The sequence below is a fragment of the Lissotriton helveticus genome, chromosome 7 (assembly GCF_964261635.1).
Source record: "Lissotriton helveticus chromosome 7, aLisHel1.1, whole genome shotgun sequence".
Classification (NCBI taxonomy): domain Eukaryota; kingdom Metazoa; phylum Chordata; class Amphibia; order Caudata; family Salamandridae; genus Lissotriton; species Lissotriton helveticus.
In genome coordinates this window covers 1,769,438,979-1,769,463,396 of record NC_136068.1, presented here as the reverse complement: position 1 = coordinate 1,769,463,396, position 24,418 = coordinate 1,769,438,979, and the positions used below count along the sequence as shown (strand labels likewise).

At 45.1% G+C, this 24,418-nt stretch overlaps 1 long non-coding RNA gene across 1 annotated transcript in view; it reads left to right on the top strand.

The window, feature by feature from the left end:
- Nucleotides 1-24,418, top strand: part of LOC144767700 (uncharacterized) — a 553,639-nt gene that overhangs the window by 509,765 nt on the left and 19,456 nt on the right. The gene's annotated exons all lie outside the window — the stretch shown is intronic.

Sequence of the window (24,418 nt, the reverse complement as noted above, 5' to 3'; positions counted from 1 at the left end):
TTTAACAAGTTTTTTGGGGTACCCTCTGTCGCATAGTTTCGAGACTAGTTTTTCCGCATGGTGTGTATAGTCCCTTTCATATGTGCAGTTTCTGCGTACTCGCAAAAACTGCCCATGCGGCAGGTTCTCCTTTAAACTTCTCGGATGATTGCTCTGGAATAGAAGAGCCTTATTGCGATCTGTAGGTTTTACGAATAAAGTTGTCGCCAATTTGCCATCTTTGGAAAAAACCTCCACATCTAAGAATGGAATCTTTGTTTCGGACTGAGTAAGGCTGAATTGTATATCAGGCGTTCTGGTGTTCAACCATAGATGAAACTGTGTTAGATTGTCCAGACCACCCGTCCATGTCATGAAAACATCGTCTATGAAACGATACCATTTCCCGATGAACTGTCCAAAGGGGTTGTTATTATGTATATACGAATCCTCGTACATTGACATAAAGAGCACCGCCAGTTCGGGGGCGAAGGGACAACCCATCGCCACCCCTTTTACTTGGAAAAAGAACTCGTTGTTAAAGCAGAAATAGTTTTTTTTAAGCGCAAAAGATGCCAGGTCTACCAGGAACTGTGTGGGAACACGCATGGGTCTTGGACGGGAGTCTAGAAAGAAGGCGAGGACAGCCAACGCCTCATCCTGAGGGATCTGCGTGTATAGTGATGTCACGTCGAGGGTGACTAGCAGATCTGTCCCTTCGCAAAAGTTTATATTTTCCAACTTATTAATAAAGTCGGTAGTATCCTGTAGGTATGAGACCACTTGGTTCATGAATTGTTTCAAAAAACAGTCCACGTATTTTGCTATTGGTTCCAGGAGGGAGCCACATCCTGCCACGATGGGTCTCCCTGGCGTTCTACTCTGGTCTTTATGCACCTTGGGCAGTGCATAAAACATGGGGATTTTAGGATGCTTAATCTGTAAATATTCACCCTCTTTCTTGCCAACAAATCCTTGTTCAAGGCCCTCTTGGATGATGGCAAAGAGTTGGTTTTGTAATTCTTTTGTTGGGTCCCTGTCAATTTTCCGATAACAAGAGGGATCCTCTAATTGTCTTCGTATTTCATTTGTATAGTCCTGAACATCCCATAATACTATGGATCCGCCTTTATCGGCTTGCTTTATCACTACAGACGAGTCATTTTTTAAGGTGGTTAAAGCAAACATCTCTTCTTTTGTGGTGTTAAATTTAATAAATGATTTTTCTTTTTCCATTTGTGAAATAGCCGACAGGACGCTTTTTAAAAAAATTACCAGTTCCTTGGGGATCTTATTTCCAGGTGGACAGAAAGACGACTTATTGCGTAAGCCTGTTACCTCTGTAGTAGGTGATACCGGATTTTCCAGGAAGAACATTGTTAGCCTTAATTTCCTACAGAATTCGATGAATTCTGTTTTCATGCGAACGAAATCTGTTCTTTTAGAAGGAACAAAGGATAACCCCTTGGATAGTATGCTCTCTTCCGCTTTAGTTAGTACTCGTTGCGACAGATTAAAAATGGGAGACCTATTTAGTTCTTGTACTGCTGTCGGCGGGTCTTCATTTCCCATGGGATTGTATATCGGACTCTGCCTCTCGGTCTCGTCTGGCCTCTTCCTAAAAAAGAGTTTTGTGCCTGTCCTCGTTGTTGTTGATGGGAATTCCAGTTTTTATTTCTATTGGTTTGGTTGGTATTACCACTCGTGTCGCTATCGTTACCCGAAGATGAAGAAGTTTCCCCGAAGGAGAAGAAGTGTTTCCTAGACCTTCCCTGGTTGCCTGTTAGGTACTGTCTAGACTCCGATTTGGTATAAAAATCGGGTTGTAAATATGGATAAATGTTCTCTAATGAGAAATTCTTTTTATCCTTCTCAAACTGGTTAGATTTTTGGATTACGGTGTAGTCCTTAAACTCCTGAATTTCCTTTTCTACTTTTTCTAATAAGGATTTCGTGTCAGGTATAGTTGAATTAGTGCTTATCTCAGCTTCTAATTTCGCTATTTCTTCGAGCTCAATTTTGGAAAGTCTGACTGCTGTCTCGACTGTCAGGACCATAAGGTCCCTACTGCATTTGGTTTCGATGAAGGAGAAACCTTTTTTAAAAATTGGATCCTCGGTGAAAATCACCGGAATGTTTTTAATCTGGAGACCAGCTGGAATGGTTCCTTCCCTCAGATGCTGTAATAGGAAGTGACCATGTAGGTCAGTTCTGATTTGCTTCTTTTTCAGACGCAGTAATTTATCTGATTCGTTATGGGATGTGGCTGACACACTAAGGGAGACTGACGCAAACACTGGTGGATCCCTAAGTAGACTGCTGATGTGCTCTTCACTATAGGCAAACGAACATATAGCACAGGGCCTTGAATTTAACTCTATTGGCTATCTTCAGCCAATGCAATTTCTTAAGATGTTCCGCAACACTTGTTCGCCCCGGAAGATGGAGAAGCAGCCTAGCGGCTGCATTTTGGACGACCTGGAGTCGATTGATGATAGCTTTATTGGCTCCTAGATATAGGATATTCCCATAGTCAAGTCTGGAGCCAATGAGGGCCTGTAAAACTGTTCTCTGCGCCCCTTCCGGAAGTTGCCATAGGATTTTCCTCAGCCATCTAAGGATGGCGAAACAAGTTGAGGCCGTTTTAGCTGTTTGGGCACACAAAGACAGTTTCTCATCAATTATCACCCCCAGGTTACGTGCGGATTGGACCGCTACCGTGGTAGGGCCCATTTCCGTCGGCCAATGAGGAGGACCCCAGAGTTCTTTGTGTTCCCCGAAAATGATCAACTCAGTTTTCTCCCCATTAAGTTTTAATTTCTTGGTATGCAGCCAATCTGCCAATCTCAGTAATGTCGTTGCAAACTTCACAGGCAGTGTGCATGATTCCTACATATTTCGCAAGCATCCCAGCCCTGGTCCCCAGGCCAGTCCGCTGCCCAGCGATGACTGCCCAACCCTGCGCACCCAGACCTCAATGGTCACCTGCCACCACCGGCGTGTCTCCAAGAGGGCCCACCACGTGCCGGAGCAACCTCCTCAGCCGTCGCTGGATTCACCGGCACAGGCCCCCAGCGCATCCTGCTGCACCGAGCCAAGGGGTCATGTCTGTACAGGCAGCTGCCTTTGGCGTACACGCGGTCCAGCCGAGCTCACAATTCAGAATGGGTCTTGATTGCCAGGATGATGTATCGAGGCCTACGCATCATCGCAGTCTGCACACCCGCTCATCTCTGGTGGCACTAACTCAGTGCAGCTCAAGTCATCGACAAGTGGCAGGAGGCCCGGGTTGGCCAAAATGCCTCGGCTGCCACCAACTCTGTGCACCGCAAGTCATTGCCACGTGGCAGTAGGCCAGTGTCAGCCAAAGTGTCTCGGCTGCCCCCAACATAATAGGCACACGGATACAGCCAGAGAGTGGAAATGGCGTTGAGCACGTGCACCTGACCCTTTTGTGGTGTTGGGTTCAAATCTGGCCTACATACTCTGCTAAACTCTCGAACACCTTAGTATAGAAGTTGGCACGGACACTGGAAAAGGCAAAAGACAAGTTTATTAACACCCCATGGGGTGGTGATACATTCCTACAGCACCCTTCGGCAATGTAAGAAGTAGCACACCGAACATCGGTGCGCGACCTCTTTTATACAATTTAATAGCAATAAAAAGGTAGGCGGTTACAAGTTACACATTTTAGGTACATATAAGGTCATTTTTGGAACACAGCCAGCATGTGGGAGGAGTTCAATAGCACTGGTCAGTTAGTGTTAACATTCCTAAAGAATGACCAGTTGATGCATAGTGCGCATGTGCGCTTGACCAGTACTAAAAATAGCCTGTTGCCGAGCAGAATAGATGACCATGGGTATCGAGAAAGGACGAAAGGGCACACTGACCACGAGGCAGCGTGTTCATAGAAAATGGAAGCCAGAAGGATTCAAAATGGCCCGTTCGTTTTGGTCAAGTTAACGAGAAAGACCGTGTAGCTGTGCTAAACGCTAACTCAGGAGCTGCCAAAACACGACAGACGGCCCTTTTAGCGTTTAGCAAAAGCTACCTCATAGTGAACGTAATCAGAATGTTCATCATCAATGTTGATAGCCATTATTTTCAGTACTTCATCATTGATCAGTTTCTCTTGCTTAACAATAGCTCGTTTGGACGGAATACAGGCGGTGATACATACAGAACATAATGTAGGGCCACATTGAATACATAGACAAAGGGAAAATAGTACTCCAATAAAAATACATACAATGGTTAATAATTTCCAACCCCAAGTACTAAGTAGGGTCCAGAACCAACCAGAAAAGGTCCATGTTCCATTTTCTTGGTGGATCTCAGCAGCTATCTTATGTAGTTTCGTAATCGAATCATACACGGAAGGTGAGTTATCTGGCACATACACACAGCAACGACTTCCGATTATGCGGCATGCTCCGCCCCTATCAGCTAGTATCACATCTAGAACCATTCGGTTCTGGAGCGTCACAATTCTGGTAATTTGCAATTCTTCAGTAATATTCCCTAAAGCAGAGGCAGTTTCATTAGCGACAGCTTCCACCACACGTGTAAGCCGCCTTATCTTCCTGCTATTCAGTGCAGCTCCTACAAATGAAAATAAACCCAAATTGAAATCTACATATTGCTGTAAAGTGGTATCGGTTTGGTCTATTTCATCAAGATCTAATGTTCGTTTAACTCTGTTTAATACGAAATCATGATACAGAACGTAATCATTGTGATACATAGGAGGAGCAATAAATACAGGTGGTAATACAAAAGCTATGAAACACGTTCCTAACCATCCCAATGGTAGACGATGGTATCCCTTATTTCCACAAATGAAATATGTGTTACGTGAAGCTACGAATGCAATTCCATTTGGCGTATCAAAGGTAAGTGTAATATTACATTCACTGCGGCCTACAGGGATTGTACCTTTATTTCTAATACACAGATCTGCTTTTGTATCAATAACTGTTATCACATGTAAGCTCGTTACATTTATAAGTCTTTGATTCGTATATACACGAGGTGCAAAAGCATTGTCCGGACGATACTCTTCCCATTCAAATTTAGTTCCTTCAGCGTGTGTATAACCATCTTTGTCGTTATAGCATATCTTATTCAACCGAAAAAGTAGTCCACCTTTCGTTGGCCATCGCAAGGTGAAAAGAAGAGTGTACCAAGCGTGGCAAGAACCATTATGAGAAAACGGGAGAGGAATGAGTGGAGTTCCTCCCCTTTTCTGATGTCCGGGCAACATTCCACATACCCAACAATTGGACGTATTTGTCATGTTGTGAGTATGATGCAAAATCTGAATAAAACTGTTATTCAAATAAGTCTGTCTATGTCTCTCTTCATGATAGGGCAAAGTAAAATGAAAATGTTCAGATGGGCTTGGAGTGGTGGGCAGTAGGTGTTCTCGTGCAGGAAACAATTGTTCTATAGTCCAAGCTACTACTGCGATCACCACTATGGTCAAGACAAACAAAACAGCACCAAAAATTCTCCCTTTTCGTGTCGAAGGAGATGCCATAGTTCACAAAACAATAATCTTCAAGAGCAACACTAAACGAAAAATAAAAACGATGGTTCTGGACCGAGGCTGCCGTTGATTTGTTCTCCGAGATTCAAGACGGGTGTCGCTACACTGGGCAGAACTGATCCCCCCCCCTTGATATTCCCGGCTTCCGTTTCACAAACCTCAGAGCGGTTACCAACCAGTTTCAAAAATGCAAAAAGAAATCTTATTTCCTGGGACGTAGATTGTACTTCACTTCATCAGAAACAGTGTGGTCCGGGAAGGCTCCCTCCAATTCATCGGGCGTGACAGCTGGGCTCTTTTCTGCATCCAAAATCTTTCTGTAGTCAGATAGCACCACAGGGCTCACCAGATCCGGAGAGACACGTCGGCAATGCGTTGAATGTATCCACCGCTTCTTATTGGTTACTCTCACAGCGGTCCGAGTCGCCAGCAGCACTTGCTCAGGGCCATGCCATCTCGGTTCCAAACTGCTGGAGCGCTCGAACACGTGGATCATCACGTGGTCCCCAGGACGAAGATCGTGAGCCTCACCAGTGGAGTTATCAGGGAGTGCTTCTCGAACCTGTTGATGAATAGAAAGCAAATCATTTGTTAATCGTGCCAAATAATCGTTCATCATTATACAAGGCACATCATGTATCAAACGAGGTTTTGGAACTCCCCAAATATTCATCGCCTTCCAAACACCACTTCATAGGGTGTGAGGCCAGATCGAGAGTGTGGCACTGATCGAATAGACAGCAATGCCAAAGGCAAAGCATCCGGCCATTTCAGAGATGTGGATGCCACAATCTTTTCTAGCTTCAGCTTCAGAGTTGCATTGTACCTTTCTACCAAACCTGCTGATTGCGGATGAAAAACAGCGTGGAATCGTTGCTTGATTCCCAATCCTTTCAGGACGTACTCCACTACTTTCCCGATAAAATGAGGACCGTTATCATTCCACATAAATTTACAAACACCATAGCGCGGGAAGTACTCTTTGAGTAACACCTTAGCTGTTGTCAATGCTGTATTGTCTTTCGTAGGGTAAGCCTCAATCCATTTGCTGAAGGCACACACCACCACTAAGACATACTTGAGGTTATTACAGCGTTCCAGCTGGATGTAGTCCATTTGCAGTACTTCGAATGGTGCAGTAGGTGGAACAAACCCTCCTTTAGGAGTATGAGTCCCTTGTCCAGGATTGTGCTGTAAACATATCAGACAGGTCTGCACTACTCTCTTAGCCGTACTAGCAATTTCAGGATTCTCCCAAACTCGTGTAAGCAATTTCGTAATTGCGAGAGCTCCAATATCTGCCAGCCCATGTGTCATTTGCACCATTGTTTGTAAATAGGCCATGGGTAGTTTCCATCTTGCCATATCTTTACTGCGCCAGCAACCCTCACCATCCAATACTCCTTCAGTGGCCCATTTCGTAAGTTCTGCCTCAGATGCTGACTTCTGTATATCTAATATTTCTTCTCTAGCATCATGCCACCGCTCGGCTTGTGATTTTACCACATACATGGGGGAATTATTTTGTAGCATAGCGGTCTCTCTCGGAATGCGATCTGCGAAAGCATTGCCTTGTCCTATTTTGTCCGTCACCTTTTTGTGTGCACTGCATTTGACTATTGCTACTTTCTTTGGACATAATAGTGCATTCAGGAGATCGCGTACCAATTCTCCGTGCATATTGTGTACTCCATGTGAAGTCAAGAATCCTCGTTCCTTCCAGAGTAGGCCAAAATCATGCACTACTCCAAAAGCGTAACGACTATCCGTGTAAATGTTCACACATAGTCCAGCACTTAACTCACATGCTTTCGTTAAGGCTATCAATTCAGCTGCTTGAGCCGATTTCTGGGGTATTCGTGCTGCTTCTACCACTGTCTTAAGTGTCGTGATCGCATAAGCTGCGGAAGTCGTACCATCTGGTAACCTCACACACGATCCATCGACCCACAGTTCCCCATCTACATCTGGAAATGGTGTATCCTGTAAGTCGATACGACCCTTTGTCTGTTCCTCAGTCAGAAAAACACAGTCATGTTGTTCTTCCTTCTGGGTCTCAGCAACAGGATCCGGCAGTAAAGTAGCAGGGTTCAATGTAGCACATCGTTTTAGTGTGATGTGCGGCGCCAACAACGTTAGCTCATATCCTGTCAGACGGGCACTGGTTAGATGCTGTGTTTTCGTTTGATTCAATAACGCATCTACCGCATGGGGAACTAACACCAACAATTTGTGTGATAAAACTATTCCCTCACTTTGTCGTATCGCTACTGCTGTTGCTGCAACTGCTCGAAAACATCCAGGCAATCCTCGAGCCACAGGGTCGAGTACCGCCGAGAAGTATGCACAAGGCCTCTGTTTGTCTCCGTGTGTCTGCACTAAAACTGACAATGCGCACCCATCCTTCTCGTGTACATATAATGTAAAGATCTTCGTGTAATCAGGTGTACCTAACACTGGTGCAGAACAAAGAGCTTGTCTCAATTGTTCAAAAGCATTCTGACATTCATCCGTCCATTCAAAGGGGATCGGTGTATCTTTGGACAATAATGCCAACAACGGTTTAACAATGTGTGAAAAACCCAATATCCATTGTCTACAAAAAGACGTCAAACCTATAAAGGCACGAACATCTTTCTGAGTGCGGGGGACTGGTGTATCTAAAACTGCTTGAATTCGATCTGGTGTCAATGCACGGCCCTCCTTAGACAAAAGATGACCGAGGTAGGTCACCTTGGGTCTACAATATTGCAGCTTTTTCTTTGAAACCTTATGATTATTTTTGGCTAGGAAGGAAAGCAAGGAAAAGGTACTTTTCTCACATTGTTCTTGCGTGTCTGCTGCAAGTAAGATATCATCTACATATTGAATAAGAGCCACTCCGTCTTGCAATTCAAAGAAATCAAGCTGTCTTTTTAATGCCTGACTATAAATGCTAGGACTTTCAGTATAGCCTTGAGGAACTCGACAAAATCTGTACGATTTATTATTCAATGTAAAGCCGAATAGATATCGACTATCAGGATGTACAGGAATCGAGAAGAAGGCATTCTTCAAATCGATGACTGTAAAAGTAGTTGCCGTCGGTGGAACCAACGTAAGCAATGTGGTGATGTCAGACACCACCGGGTACTGAGGCACTACTATCTTGTTGATTTCCCTCAAATCAATAATAAAACGGTAAACCTTAGCATCTGTATCTCTTTTAAGGATCGGTAAAATTGGGCTGTTGCAAACATTGTAGGGAACTTCCTCAACTACTCCTGCCAAAATCAAATCGTTCACAATGTGTATCAAAGCAATTTCACCTTCTCTCGAAATTTTATATTGTGGGACACGTGGCAGAAATACTCCCTCCTTTACAGTAATACGTACTGGAGGAATTATCATCTGCCCCACATCAGTGTCAGAAGTGGCCCACAACGTTTTTGGTAGGGAGGCTAATACTTCAGATTCATGGAGAAGACACACTCGCTCAATTTCTGGATAATTTTCATTCAACACAACTCGTACTCCTTCTGGGGCACAGCGAATAGTAGCGCGAAAATGTTTTAACATGTCGAGTCCCATAATATTATCTGGTGTATTCGGAGACAGCAAAAAGGGACAAGGGGCAGCAAATTTATCAACATGAAATGCAACGGGTTGAGACAGTGGGCTAGAAGTAGGTGTTCCATCGAACCCTATAGCTGTAATTACCTCGCCAGACAGGGGAGCCCTTGGAACCAAGTGTTTGGACAAAGCGCTACGAGTAGCTCCTGTATCCACCAGAAATTGATCAGTGGAACCCAAAACATGCGCTTCTATATATGGACCCCTTTGATCAACTGGTACCTCAACCGATTCCACACCCCATCCTACGCAATCCTATGCATAGTGCTCATCACGTGGCTCAGCAGAGCCACCCTCATTTATCTGATATTGATTGCGATTATCAAACGTATTATAATCTGTCTGACCACGACCCCTTGGTCCATATCCTCCACGATCATTTGCTCCGTAACCTCCTCGATCATTTGTTCCATAACCTCCCCGATCATTTGCTCCCCATCCTCGCGGCCCTCCATAATTATTCCTAGACCTTCCACTTCCTCGTCCCCTCAAATTACACTGTTCTCGAAACACCGGACAGTCTGCAATCCAATGCCCAAACTGTTTACAGTATGCGCATTGATTCACAGAAATGTCAGAACGAGGGGGAGGAGCGTTATTATACAATCCTCATCCCCCTCTATTGTTCCCTCTCGTAGCCTGAACCTGAGCTAACATTACCTTCGTCTTCAAATCCTTCGCTTTCTTCTCACTACTTTCCTTTGCCTCCAATTCCTGTCGTTCATAATATTGAGCCATAGTCAATAAAGAAGCAGGGGTTGCTGTGGTCCACGAACTTTCACTCGCTTTTAATCGTTTTGCAACCTCCGGTAGGAGATTAGCCACGTACTTATCAACGAATAAATGCCTGCCTGTATCTTCTGTTAATGATTGCCCACTGTAATCATGAAACGCTTCCTCAAAGCGAGAGAAGAAATCGGAAACCGATTCATCCGTTTTCTGCTTACAAGAGGCTAATATAGTCCAATCAATCTTTTTAGCGGGAGCAAGAGTTTTTAATTTTGTTAGTATTGCCCCTGGAAGATCTAATATTAATTGACAAGGCTTACATGCTGGTTCCCTATCCAAATCAGCTTGAGCAAGATCTTTCCAAGTGGCCCCGAGAGTCGTGTGGTCATCGAACTTACGAATCGCTCTCCACATATCAGGGGGCAATATTAACCCAAAAAACAGATCAATATCAACTAACGTCATAATACACGAGGAAATTGCACTTTCAACGCTTTCATAGAAAGCCGCTGGATTTTTACGGGGATCAGGCAAAGCATTCTTAAGCGCCATAACATCCGCTCTATTCCAAGGCGTATAAACCCAGTTATATACAAAATACCCTTTCGCATCTTTGGATCTTTTATCATCATCTGTGCCATCCCCTTTATGAGGGACATATAAAGGCGCAGCTTCTCGCATAGGTCTAATATTAATCGCAGCGATCTTATCTGTTCCAAAGATAGGGCATTCTTTGGATATCTCCGTCGATCCGGACGCAGGCGGACCCTTTGACTTTTCCAACTCCCGTAGCCGTGTCGCCTCATTCCGTAGCTGAACCAAACGTTTGAAAAATTCATCCGCATCTGAAAGAACAAAAAGACCTTTACGAAAGTTCTCACGACCCTTGGATATATCCTTGGGTTCTAACTCTGGAGAATATTTTCTAAACCGTTCAACAACCTCATCTCCAAAATGATCTAGGAAATACAGTCGCTCTTGATCAGACCATTTTTCCATTTGCTTACTAACTTCAGAAAAAGTAACAATATTAGTATTTAGCTTTCGTGCAAACGAGCGTAATTCCGCAGTTCGTTCCGCATTTAACCTTGTACGCTGGGCACATTCATTATCCTCATCTGATTCCTCGTTCGGAGCCGTAGGTGCGACGTACGGAGGCGGACAGCGATCTAGTAATGAAAAATCATCTGTTTCATTAGTAAGGACCGGATAAAGAGGACGCCTGATAGGGAACTGACCATTAACCTGCAAATTATGTTCTCGCGTCTCCCTCTCTTTCTTTTCCTGTAATTCCTTCTCCTGTAGCTGTAAAGCTTTATCATGTGCAGCCTTCCGCTGCACCTTCTCCGCCAAGGCTTCCTCACGCTTCACTCGTTCACGCACCTCTTTCTCCCACATACGCACGCAATCAAACATATCTTGTCTAGACCTTCGCTGAAACAAACACTGCTCTACATATTGAACCTTTCGAAGATCAAATGACCCATGTAGTGGCCACTGTAATCCGCGATCGGTTTTAGTATACTTATGCCATAACGTGCTGTACATTATTGGTGGAATACCAAATTTAACATACATCTCACGATTTGGAGTCCCCTCTGGGGGAGCCGGCTGTGATTCATTTAATCGATAATTGGTACCATTTTCAAAACAGCACATCCTTCGGAGCGTGCTAAAAACAGGCATGTTCAAAAAGTACCACGAAAACGCGATACTACACAAAATGGCACCTAATGTGCTTCATACACAGTGTGCCGTTCAAATCAAATAAATCAGAGAAATATCCCTACATGCCTGCCTATGTGAGGTGCACTCCACATATTCAAATTCAAATTCAAAGAATCAAACGTTAGCTAACTTCAAACAAATTCAAATTCAAATTCAAAATTCAAAAAGCCATAGTAAGTGTCAGTAGACTACCTCACCAGTCAAAGCTTACCGAATATTCAAAACGTCCAAGGTCCAACTGCCAAGTTCTGTAATCGAATCAGCCAAAACGGCACATCACGACAATCCAAGATCAGAATCTCAGTCGAAGACCGGCGCCACCTGGAAGGTCAGATCAGAAGGAAGGAAAGAAACACCGTGGGTGCCAAGACTCGGGTCACTCAATGGCAGCGATCGCTTCCATGGCGAGTTTCCAAACCTTTGTCGCGACCTCTCCTTCGGGCATCCGAGTCGCCGATGAGTCCCTTCGTGGTCCCCAATTGTGGTGTTGGGTTCAAATCAGGCCTACATACTCTGCTAAACTCTCGAACAACTTAGTATAGAAGTTGGCACGGACACTGGAAAAGGCAAAAGACAAGTTTATTAACACCCCATGGGGTGGTGATACATTCCTACAGCACCCTTCGGCAATGTAAGAAGTAGCACACCGAACATCGGTGCGCGACCTCTTTTATACAATTTAATAGCAATAAAAAGGTAGGCGGTTACAAGTTACACATTTTAGGTACATATAAGGTCATTTTTGGAACACAGCCAGCATGTGGGAGGAGTTCAATAGCACTGGTCAGTTAGTGTTAACATTCCTAAAGAATGACCAGTTGATGCATAGTGCGCATGTGCGCTTGACCAGTACTAAAAATAGCCTGTTGCCGAGCAGAATAGATGACCATGGGTATCGAGAAAGGACGAAAGGGCACACTGACCAAGAGGCAGCGTGTTCATAGAAAATGGAAGCCAGAAGGATTCAAAATGGCCCCCGTTCGTTTTGGTCAAGTTAACGAGAAAGACCGTGTAGCTGTGCTAAACACTAACTCAGGAGCTGCCAAAACACAACACTTTTTATTGGCAGGGTCACATATCCTGTGACGCCTGGGCTGCATGTGTGTATTGTGGGTGTAAACCAGCCATGAGGGAGTGGCTGTGGCATGCTGACAACTAGACCTGTGATCAGCAGATCACTTCAGGGAAGACCTGGGACATGTAGCATTGTAGTTCCCTCCCTGTAAGCGTAAGTGGAGTGGGCTGTCTGAAACGTGCATCCTTCATGACATTACCAATATGGCGGTTTGAATCCGCACACCCACCGAGATAGGTTCACGATGGGTGCGGGACTTTACTTTTTTCTCCCTCTCAAAAAAATATGTATATATATTAATATTCAAGAAAACAGAAGACATTATATTATTTTAATAACAAGCAAAAAAAAGTACAACAACAATTTATAGGATACTAAAGTTACAAAATATCACCAAAAAAAATCAAAATTACTGAAAAATCCATAGGTTTAATGAAAATTATAATTCAAAATTAGCTTTTAAAAAATCTTTGAAATTCACTGAAAAAACCATAGGTTTGAGGCACGTTATAGTTAGAAATTAGCATTTAAAAAACCTTAGAAATTCACTGAAAAAACCATAGGTTTCAGGGACATTATAGTTAGTTGAACATTTCTCTCGTACAAAACAATAGAAATTCCCCCGTTATAGTTAGTTCAGCTAACTGTAACTCCCGCCCCTGCAATGCACTGATGATGATGTCACATATTACATCATTCATGACATGGTCAGTGACATCACTGATGACATCATCCAGTGACTGTGTTTTTAAAAAGTTTAAATATGTTTTATATATATATGCCAAGGTGCATGCCAGGTTGGGGACCAGTGCCTAGGAAAGTTTGACAAGACTGCCAGGAGTATCTGCCTAGACCCTTCTGGGAGGGAGAAAGCTGACCACGTGCTCAGGTGGGCGGGGCATTGTGGTGCTGTCACGTGAGGCAGAGACGGCTCAGAAGGAGATGACCATGAAGGAATGAGGGTGGACAAGCGGGAGAAACCCACTGACAATGAGGGAAACAGCTGAACCGCTGTGCGAGTGAGACCCAGCCCAACAATCTGATGTGATCCCCACATGTAGGGGCGGCGCTAGTCATTGGCAATGTGGACAGCTGCCCAGGGCCTCACACTCAGCCCACCAGCATGGGGCCACGCACCTGTGCAACACACCACTCTTCATGTGCCCCTGCCAATCTAACTAAAAGTAAGGTGTCTCCTTGCAATTGGGCCCATGGGAGAGGGGCCCCTCCCTGGGCCTTTCAGGGATGGTCTGGGGAGGCCTACGGGAGGGAGAAACCTCCTCTTGTCCCAGTTGTTGCAAGGAGACACATTTTGCAGGTTTGTTCTGTAATTAGGCCTCCTGCCTGGCTGCCCATTCAGAGATACTTTTGGAGCCCTGAATGTGTGACTTATGTAAATTAGAGGGGCCTCACACATTCCCTTGCTGCCTGGGGCCCCAAAAATCATAGAACCAGCACTGCCCCCGTGAGAGAACTATTCGCCCCTGTGAATAGGGGACACTGAGGAACTCTTATCCAGTTCAATTCTGTGGCAGGACCAAAACACAAAGAAACCATGTGGTGTTAAAAAAAGACACAGACCACTCTCTGTTGACCTCACAATGAACCATGTGAACACAACCAGAAACACATCGACCTGGAGGCTTGGCTCCTGCACTAAGTACTGACTAAGACTGTGGGGGGGTGGGCATTTTGGGTTTGTGTTTTCGCCTGAGACAGAATCCAAGCCACAGCGTCCATTGAAGTGTGAGCACTACACTTCTCCGCAGCCTCCTCGACGGACTGCCACTGCCTCCCCTCACCTCATACCTGCACCACAGATGCTGCTGGCCCACCAGTTGTCAGAGCTGGTTCAGGGCCCTGCCTCTTCACGCTCAGTGGGCCATGCAGCACCAATGATGGATTGAACACTGTGGAGGCCCCTAGGCAGTCGAAATTTCTCTCCCTCATCCCCCGCAAAGTATCTCCCAATAGCCAATGCACTGGTAACTTTAGAAACTGAGGGGCCGCCAGAAGACGAGTTTTTAAGAAACAAACAGCTATGTCAATCTGATGCCTCTGGTTTATGCACTTTAAGTTTTATTTTGATCTGTTGTCCCGGTGCCCCTAAAAGGAGTGGGGCCCATAAGCAGGTGCCTACTTTGCCTATTTGGCAATCCGGAACGGTGCAGCATGCCTGCCTACAGGATATAGTGGCAATAGCCTCTGATTGACACCACTGAGCCCAGCAACCCCTTACTGCCCGGGGACCCTGAAAAGGGTCCAGAGAGAGCAGAGGCAGCACCAGCACCAGCCGAGGATACTGCAGTTATGGCGCTTACAGCGCAATGGATCATACAGCCTCAGGTCTTCTTTGGGCCCAAGCACAAAATCCATCCCTAAATCAAGATGGGTGCCACCCTTCGTGGGCTTGGATATAGTTCTCTTCCCTTACTCTTCTTCTTCACAAGGACTGTGGATTGCAGGGGGCAAAGATGGCGGGAGACTAACTGCAGCCGCCGTTTCCTCCATCTCCCTCGATGGATCAATTCCTCAGTGAGTGACTGCACGACCTGAGAGAGCCGGCAAACAGAACGACAGGCAGTTGGTGGCAAGCGGCACTGGAACTCGTATTACGGCTAACACCGACCGCGTTAGGGGAATATCTTTTTCAATTAAACGCTGAGCCACCGGATGGCCTGGAAAGGCGGAAGAAGTGCAAGAGGATGAGTTTCTGCCGCTCCCAGTAATAGCGGAGTGCCCACAGGAGGCGCAAACCAGAAGGCAATGGAGCTCCCCTGGAACTTCTACATTAATGCCATCAATACAGCCAAGCAAAAACAAAAAACGGTATTCTCCATCGTTAAGTCATTTACCCATCCAAGAGCTTTACAACTGGAAATCCCACCATCCTTAGAGTTCCGCAACCAGATTGCGGACTTCTTTGAGGAAAAAATCTTACTAATACAAAAGGATTTCCAATTACCTTGTCGAGCCTTGCTCCCGATTCCATCGGACTGTGGAGAGAACCTGAAGGGCTGCCTTAGAACTTTTACCCCGGCTACGCTCCTTCAGACCTGGGAGGCAATCTTGACATGTAAATCTGGTGCCCCCTCGGATTCATGCCCCCCTCGAATCCTTCATCAATTAATTGAGGTTGTCAATCCCATCATAAATGAGATTGTTAATGCTTCCCTGAGTTCAAGCGTTGTGCCTAGCGAATGGAAACATGCAATCGTGAAACCTCTTATGAAAAAATTAAATAAATCCCCCACAGACCATGCAAATTTACGTCCGATCTCACTCCTCCCCGTCCTGGGCAAGATTACTAAACAAATAGTCCACAAAGAATTAAAAAATTACATAGATACACATCATATCCTCCATCCTCAGCAATCGGGTTTCCGTTCACACCATTCTACGGAAACTGCCTTGATCGAACTCACCGATTCAATAAAACTATTACAGGATGAAGGGAAGAACGCCGTCTTGATCTTATTAGATCCCACGGCGGCGTTCGACACTATCTCCCACTCCCTACTGATAGACAGACTTAGGGATATAGGAATTACAGATGTTGCACTGGATTGGATAATCTCCTTCTTGGCAGACAGATCCCAAACTATCTCCTTGGTCCCTTTTCTTTCTAAAGAGAAAAAGGTACACTCTGGAGTCCCTCAGGGCTCAATATTAAGCCCATTATTGTTCAACGTCTATATGGTCCCTCTCATCTCTTTAATTGAGTCATACGGCATATTAGTGACACACAGCTTATTGTCCCTTTGGAGAACAATTCTACAGATGCTGAGTTAAATTTAAAAAAGTGTTTAAGAGATGTCTTCTGCTGGATGGATCAAAACCATCTCAAATGCAACACCAATAAGACTGAAATTCTCCCTATGGGAAAAAAAACCAATTCTGTCCCAGTAAATGGTGGCCTGAGGACACCCCTGCACCGCCTCAAGCAGTGGTATCATCGAGGAATCTGGGCGTTCTATTTGACGCCGAATTATCCTTTGATCAGCATGTCAGGAATGTTGCAGGAAGCTGCTTTAATATCATTAAATCACTGAAAAAGTTTTTCGACTTTCTACCCATAGATTCAAGAAAGGCAGTGGCAGTGGCCCTAATCCTTGCACATCTTGATTACTGCAATGGTCTGATGACAGGTGTTAAAAAGAAAACCACTCTCAAAAAGCTCCAAGGCGTGCAGCACGCAGCGGCTAGACGCGTTCTCAAGCTACCCAGGAGATCATCAGCCTCGGCCGCTCTCAAAACCCTCCATTGGCTGCCACTGCCCAAAAGAATACTATTTAAAATCTTAATCATAGCCTTCCGTGCATTCAATCGCATCGGCCCGACCTACCTTATTAAACGATTCCCCCATTACAATCCTGCAAGGACCTTAAGATCCTCAGGTTAAAACCTGATTAAGTTGCCAAAATTTAAATACAAAACTAAAGGAGGCAAGTCCTTATCTTTTCTATCTTCCAGAGCTTGGAATTCAATTCCCAACAATCTCAGATCTCTAACTCAGGAAAACCATTTCAGAAAGCAGCTTAAAACATGCATTTATTCTCTCCCTGATGATTATGTAATGACCTTCATATAGTCTCCTAACTTTTCCAATTTTTGCACACTGTCTATTTAGCGCCAGGAGGCTCCTTTCGGAGCGATTGTTGCGCTTTAGAAATACATAAAATACAAAAAATACAAATACAAGCAGCGCGGCAGAGCCGGTAGGACGAAGCGTGATACCGGTATAAAAAAACAAACTGCTGCCAGCTTGGGAGGGCAAGTAGAGGGGGGAACGGCCCAGCCAACGGTCTCCTCAATGTTTGCTAACCTATCAATGACTACTTTGGAGAAAAGCATTGTGCTGGAGGAGGGGGGTGACAGGGCATTAACGGATGAGACCAAGCAAGGGAAGGAGGCTGCAGGGGTGGAAGAAGGAGTCAGGAGCTCCTCCACAGGCATAGCTGGGGACCAAACAGGGAACACCCTCCCCTCATTCAATCTATTGTATAAACTAACTGGGGGGGGGGACTAGGAACAGAAGAGCAAACCCAGTCAACACCCAAGGTAGATGGGATCTATGTCAAGGTGCAACGTTACTGTCCTGAAGATGGTCTTGTGGATCTTGTAGACTGTTAAAGAGACCGAAACGTTGACACTATTACACCGTTTTATTTTCATTTATGTCTGTTGATGCACAATGAAAGTAATGTGACTAACTAATGAATTTCAATGTTTGCTTGATTGTATGCACTGCCCATACTCTAGTTTCCAAACAAAAGGTGTTTGCTACAACTGTGTATTACATATACTGAGTTAGTAGTACAATTGGTTCCGCACATGATATAATGAATGTATTTATTTCACTGTGTTTTTTTATAAAAACTGATTGAATCAAACATATATAAAAAAATAAAATTCATGAGAAATTCCCTGATTGATTAATATTTTGTTCACACGTGACAGTTTGAAAAATCAAGTTATAGATGAATGATTCCTCAAGGTACACTTGTTTTTTGTCATTGATTCTACCCAGTTCCTTGGGGACTATTGGGCTGCCCTATTTGTGTATCAGACCACCAAGAACCTGGGCGTTGGCCAAAATCATAATCTTCCCCAAAAAAGATAAGCATGTACAGGAGCTGGGCTCTTACCACCCTATAACTTTAATTAGTGGGGATATTAAGATTTGCTCTAAAGTAATGGCCACATGACTCTGGCAGGTTTATCAGTAAAATGGTATTTGAGGGACAGCATGGTTTTATACCTAGTAATGGAACTACTGAGCATATTCGAAGAGTCATTACCCTATTTGATATAAACTAAGTGTTAAATTTGGGGGTCTCTAGTTGGCACAGGTAGGTACTTGTGACAAATAGGGACCCTTGCCCCTAGTCAGGATAAGGGGATCATATTCCTAAAATAACCCCTGCTCACCCCCTTGGTAGCTTAGCACAAGCAGACAGGCTTAACTCAGAGGCAGTGTGTAAAGCATTTGTTACCACATACAGTAACCAAGTGACAACACTACAGATGGACACCACACAAGGTTTTATATCAACAATAAGTATTTTTATATAGATTTACCACAAGACCATAAACAACAAAGATACAGAATACTGTTACTTTAAGATGGTAGATTTAGCTTATTTTAGTTCTGTTCGTAAGATGCAACACCTTGCGTCAATGTACCTTAGGTTGCGTTGCGCTACCACGACAAGCAATGTCGCAGCGAGAGAAATGCGGCAAAGTTCAGGTGCAAAGAAATAAAGACGTGAAGATATTCCAGACGCAGCATGCTTCTCCGGGGATGCGAGAAGTTCTCAGTTCGATCCGTGGACTGCAGCGGCGACACCATAGTTCCGTGAGTCGACGGCAACAGCTCCACCTGCGACACTCTTCTCCACGATGCGTGACGCTTCCGCACGATGCGACAACTACAGCAGCAACATCCACGATGCGACGGCAGCAGCTCCAACGGCGGTGCGCTTCTCGGGAATGCGAGGCGCTTTTTCTTCAATGTTGTGCAATGTGAAAGTTCCAGCGGCGACACCATCCCTCAGAGTTGTGATAGCAGGCACAGCGATGGCGACACACTCTGACCTCATTCCGAGACTCTTCTCTCGATGCGGTGCAATGCGACAGCTACAGCGGCGACACCCTCCTTTGGAGTTGCGACGGCAGCAGCAGCGACGGCGACAAGCTTCCTCTTTATTGCGGCACGCTTGTCTCGATGCGGTGCAGTGCGACAACTACAGCGCCGACATCCACGTTGCGACCACATCTGTAGCGACGACAACTCACTTTTTCTTGTTGAGTCGTGGGTCCTACTCCTTGCGACGCGCAGTTCCTCAGAAGACCCAAAATTGCAGCAGGCCCTTCTCAAAAACTCTGGGGACCTGGGAGGTGAAGTCTGTTGTCCCTGAGACTTCAGCAGGAGGCAAGCTCCTTTCCAAGCCCTTGGAGATCCTTCACAAGTTGAAAGCAAAGTACACAAAGTTCCTTTCTCCTTCCTTTGGCAGTAAGGCAACCACTGCAGGCCAATCCCCCAAGCAGTACTTCAGCTTGGGAATAGTCTCTCCTCAGTTTCTTCAGGTTCCTTTCCTCAGTAAAGGTTTCTTCTTGTGGTCCAAAGTGATCTAATGTCATGGGATCAGAGTCCCAATATTTATACCCCAAAATCCTTTGTTCTCTGAGGGGAGAAGGGCTTTTGGCCAGTCCAAACCAGTTGTGAAGCACTCTGTTTACCAGACTTCTCCTTTCCTTTCACAGTACGGGCAGAAACATCAGACGCCCCCCATAGGAGGTGGAGCCAGCATTGTGGAAGGCAAGTAAAGTCCTGGAGCACTTTGTTTACAGGACTCCTTCTCTTCTTTCAGTGTGCAGGGCAGAGACATCACTCGCTCCCCAGGAGGTGGAGCCAGCATTGTGGAAGGCAGGCACAGCCCTATTCAAGGTTCAGGTGAAACTACTCCCTCCCATCTAGATGCAGATCTCTCTAATCACCACTGGGCTGACTCATCCTGTCTCTTGGAATCCCGCAGCCCTGTCACTCACAAAACCAGAAAAAGGAATACACAACCTAGCAGAGGCAGGCTTTGGATAGTTAGACAAGCAAATACCTACTTTCTAAAAGTGGTATTTGCAAATACAGAATGTTAAAACCAACTTCACTAAAAGATGTATTTTATCATTCTGAGTTCAGGCATACTAAACTCGAATTTCTACCATGTTCTCTGAGACAGTCAGGATTATAAACATGTAATAATCTAACAGTCCATTCTGGCCTATGGAGAACAGGTAGCCTTGCAATAGTGAAAAACGAAAATGGCTGTAATTCGCTATTAGGACATGCCACACATATCAGGGCTTGTCCTACCTTATACTTACAATGCAGTCTACCCTTGGGCCTACCATAGGGATGACTGATATAAAGAAAAGGGAAGGTTTAGGGACTGGCAAGTGGGTGCACTTGCCCAGTCAGCATGACAGTACCAGACTGCACGCAGGCTCTCCAATGGCAGTGCTTAGACAAATTTTACAAGGCTGCTTCTGTGGGTGCTGCAGGCCCACCAGCAGCATTTGGATTTACACTCAGTGCACTAGACTAGGGTCTGACAAGTAAATCAAATAGCCAAACATGGAACCACTGATTAATACATCAATTTACAATACGGAGCACTTGCACTGTGGCACTGGACAGCAGTGGCACAGTGCCCAAAGCATCTGACACCAGCAAAAATACATGAGGCAACAGATAAAATGGAAGGGAGACCCACGCCAATGGTGCCAGGTCTAACACCAAGTGTCAGGAAACCCTATGGCAGCCATTTTTTTAGATGCTGAAAAGGCATTTGTTAGGGTCTCCTGGCCTTTTTTATGGATGCCAATGCACAAGTAAAGGATTGGGAATAGATTTCTAAGAGCAGTTCAAGCCTTGTATAAAGACCCAGAAGCTAGGGTACTTATAAATAGCGAAATGACCCAACCACTGAAAATCACGAGGGGTATGCCGCAGGGGTGTCCCTGCTCCCCTTTTTTATTTGCCTTGCATATAGACTCCTTTCTTAAACAACCGGCTGTAGCCCACAACATTCCTCCAATAGTGAGAAATAATCATGAGAGTAAAGTTTTGGCCTATGCGGATGACATAGACATTGTAACTCCTCACCCAGAACAGGCTATGGGAGCAATAGAATAGACGGCACGAGAATATGGCTTACTCTCAGGTTATGCCCTAAACTGGGAGAAAACCCAAATAGTAGTTAATGAATTTACCATTTTTAATGATAAGCAGGTGGTCAAAAAAGCCAACTATTTGGGGGTTAAAATTAATTCAGATCTGGATCAGGTGGTCAATGAAAATCTGGGGAAATGCGCAGGGGAAACCAAGAAAGCACAAAAAAAACTTGGACCACCTACATTTAACCCTCATTGGCAGAACCAATGTAATAAAAATTATTTCTTTTCCAAAACTGTTTTATTTTTTTAGAGCAATACCGCTTGTTTTTACAAACTTTTGGCTTAATAATTTTGAAAACATTTTTGCACTGTTTATTTGGTCTAAATTGTTATTGTTGCCTAGGGAGCGCAGAGGCCTAGCCCTTCCTAACCTGTAGCTAAATTGGTGGGCAACCTCACTGACACATTTTACTACTCTTTTGAGCACTGACAATAGCACAAGACAATCTAAATCTCTCACTCTATGGGAACAGGTAATTGGCGGTGATGCATGGGAATGACTTTGGCATCAGCTAAATTATGGGTATTACAAAAGAGTCAGGTTTAAGACACTACTTACGGATTTTGAAATCTGGGTGGCAATACGGTGCTTAAATGGAATAGGAAGGCTTAACTATTGCACTCCATTATGGCAGAATAGAAATCTACCCGATATTTTTAATGATATACCTTTTAAGACCTGGTTTGAACTGGGTATTAAACAGCTAGGCTATTTTTTTTTCTAGATGGTATTAGATCATATATGGAACTAACAGCTGAATTTGGATTTACACCTAGGGACTTTTTAAAATATCTACAAATTAGGGACTTTTTACAAAAAATGAGGGACCAGCTCCAGAGAAGTGAACTAGTGGACAGAATTACCCTGCCCACCGCCCCTAGAATTGGGATCATCCATAAGCTTCTGAACGAGCAATTTAATGATTACATGGAAATATGCTCTGTTAAATGGCAAGAAAGATTAGAGATTTCAGGGGTCACATTTCAATAGATATTCCTAAATACCCAGACAATTTTAATATTGGCCAAATTCCAAGTCCAATTTTATAAGACATGCTTCGGGCTTTAGTACACTCCAATCAGAATAGCAGAATAGCAAAGGACCCTTGACCCTTCCATGTAGGTCGCTCCCCTTCCGCACAGCACCGCATGTGTGTCCCTGCCCTAGCTGTCGCTGATGAGGAAGTTCGAGGTCCTCCTCTACCCGTAGGCTGCCACCTGCGCCTCATCCCTGGTGGCAGTGGTAGGCAGTAGGTTTGCTCATCCTCCATTGTATTGCCTGTATTTTCTTTCATTGCTCCCGTTGTAGTGACTGCATTTTCATTGTTGTGTCTGTGACTGCTGTTGTCTGTCTCCCCCACTGCCTGTACGTGGTCTGTGCCCGTTCTCTCCCTCTGTTCCCCTCGCTGCCCCCATGTCTCTCTGCCTGGTTTTTCCTTTCCTTTTTCCCCGGTGTCTCTCTGCCCGTTTTTTGCCTTCTGTTGCTTAGCTGCCCCTGCATTTCTGTGACATTTCTGCCCTTTCTTGTGACGTTGTGCCCTCTGTGCCACTCGTTTCCCCCCGTTTTTTTGTGACCTTTCTGCCCTTTCATGGGACCTTTGTGCCTCTGTGCCACTCGTTTCCCCCTGTTTATTCTAACCTTTCTGCCCTTTCCTGTGACCTTTGTGCCTCTGTGCCACTCATTTCCCCTCGGTACAAAAGGGGGTGGTGATGGACGGAGCATCTGAACCAATCAAACACTCACACCCAGTCAACAGATCTGGGTTTAATCCATCACCGTTCTTTAGCCCACTCTGACACCCCAGTTCAGACATGGCCATATGCAAATCAGTCTGACCCTGTGCCTCATGGGAACAGTCCAGCCCGAACTGCCAAGCCATGCCTTCCCTGGACCGAAAACAAGCTTCCTAGTACCGGTTTCTTGCATTTCAGCCGTCTTCAGCCAGGCTTGCTTGAATCCAGAGGCAAAGTGAGCAAGGGACTCACGTCTGAGCATACCCTGCCAACTTATGGCGAACAAAGCCGTACAAAAGGGGGTGGTGATGGACGGAGCATCTGAACCAATCAAACACTCACACCCAGTCAACAGATCTGGGTTAAATCCATCACTGTTCTTTAGCCCACTCTGCCACCCCAGTTCAGACATGGCCATATGCAAATCAGTCTGACCCTGTGCCTCATGGGAACAGTCCAGCCCGAACTCATTTCCCCTCGTTCTTACTGGCCTTTATGCCCTTTCCTGCGACCTTTGTGCCTCTGTGCCACTCGTTTCCCCCCGTTTTTTCTGACCTTTTCTGCCCTTTCTTGTGACCTTTGTTCTCTCTGTGCCACTCGTTTCTCCCCGTTTTGTTTGGGACCTTTTCTGCCCTTTCTTGTGACCTTTGTGCCCTCTGTGCCACTCGTTTCTCCCCGTTTTGTTTGGGACCTTTTCTGCCCTTTCTTGTGACCTTTGTGCCCTCTGTGCCACTTGTTTCCCCCGTTTTTTTGTGACCTTTTCTGCCCTTTCTTGTGACCTTTGTGCCTTCTGTGCCACTCGTTTCCCCATTTTTTGTGACCTTTCTTTCCTTTCTTGTGACCTTTGTGCCTCTGTGCCACTTGTTTCCCCCCGTTTTTTTGTGAACTTTTCTGCCCTTTCTTGGGACCTTTGTGCCTCTGTGCCACTCGTTTCCCCCCGTATTTTGTGACCTTTTCTGCCCTTTCTTGGGACCTTTGTGCCCTCTGTGCCACTCGTTTCCACCCATTTTTTGGGGACCTTTTCTGCCCTTTCTTGTGACCTTTGTGCCCTCTGTGCCACTCGTTTCCCCCATTTTTTTGTGACCTTTTTCTGCCCTTTCTTGTGACCTTTGTGCCCTCTGTGCCACTTGTGTCCCCCATTTTTTGTGACCTTTCTGTCCTTTCTTGTAACCTTTGTGCCTCTGTGTCACTCGTTTCCCCCCGTTTTTTTGTGACCTTTTCTGCCCTTTCTTGGGACCTTTGTGCCTCTTGTTTCCCCCCCGTATTTTGTG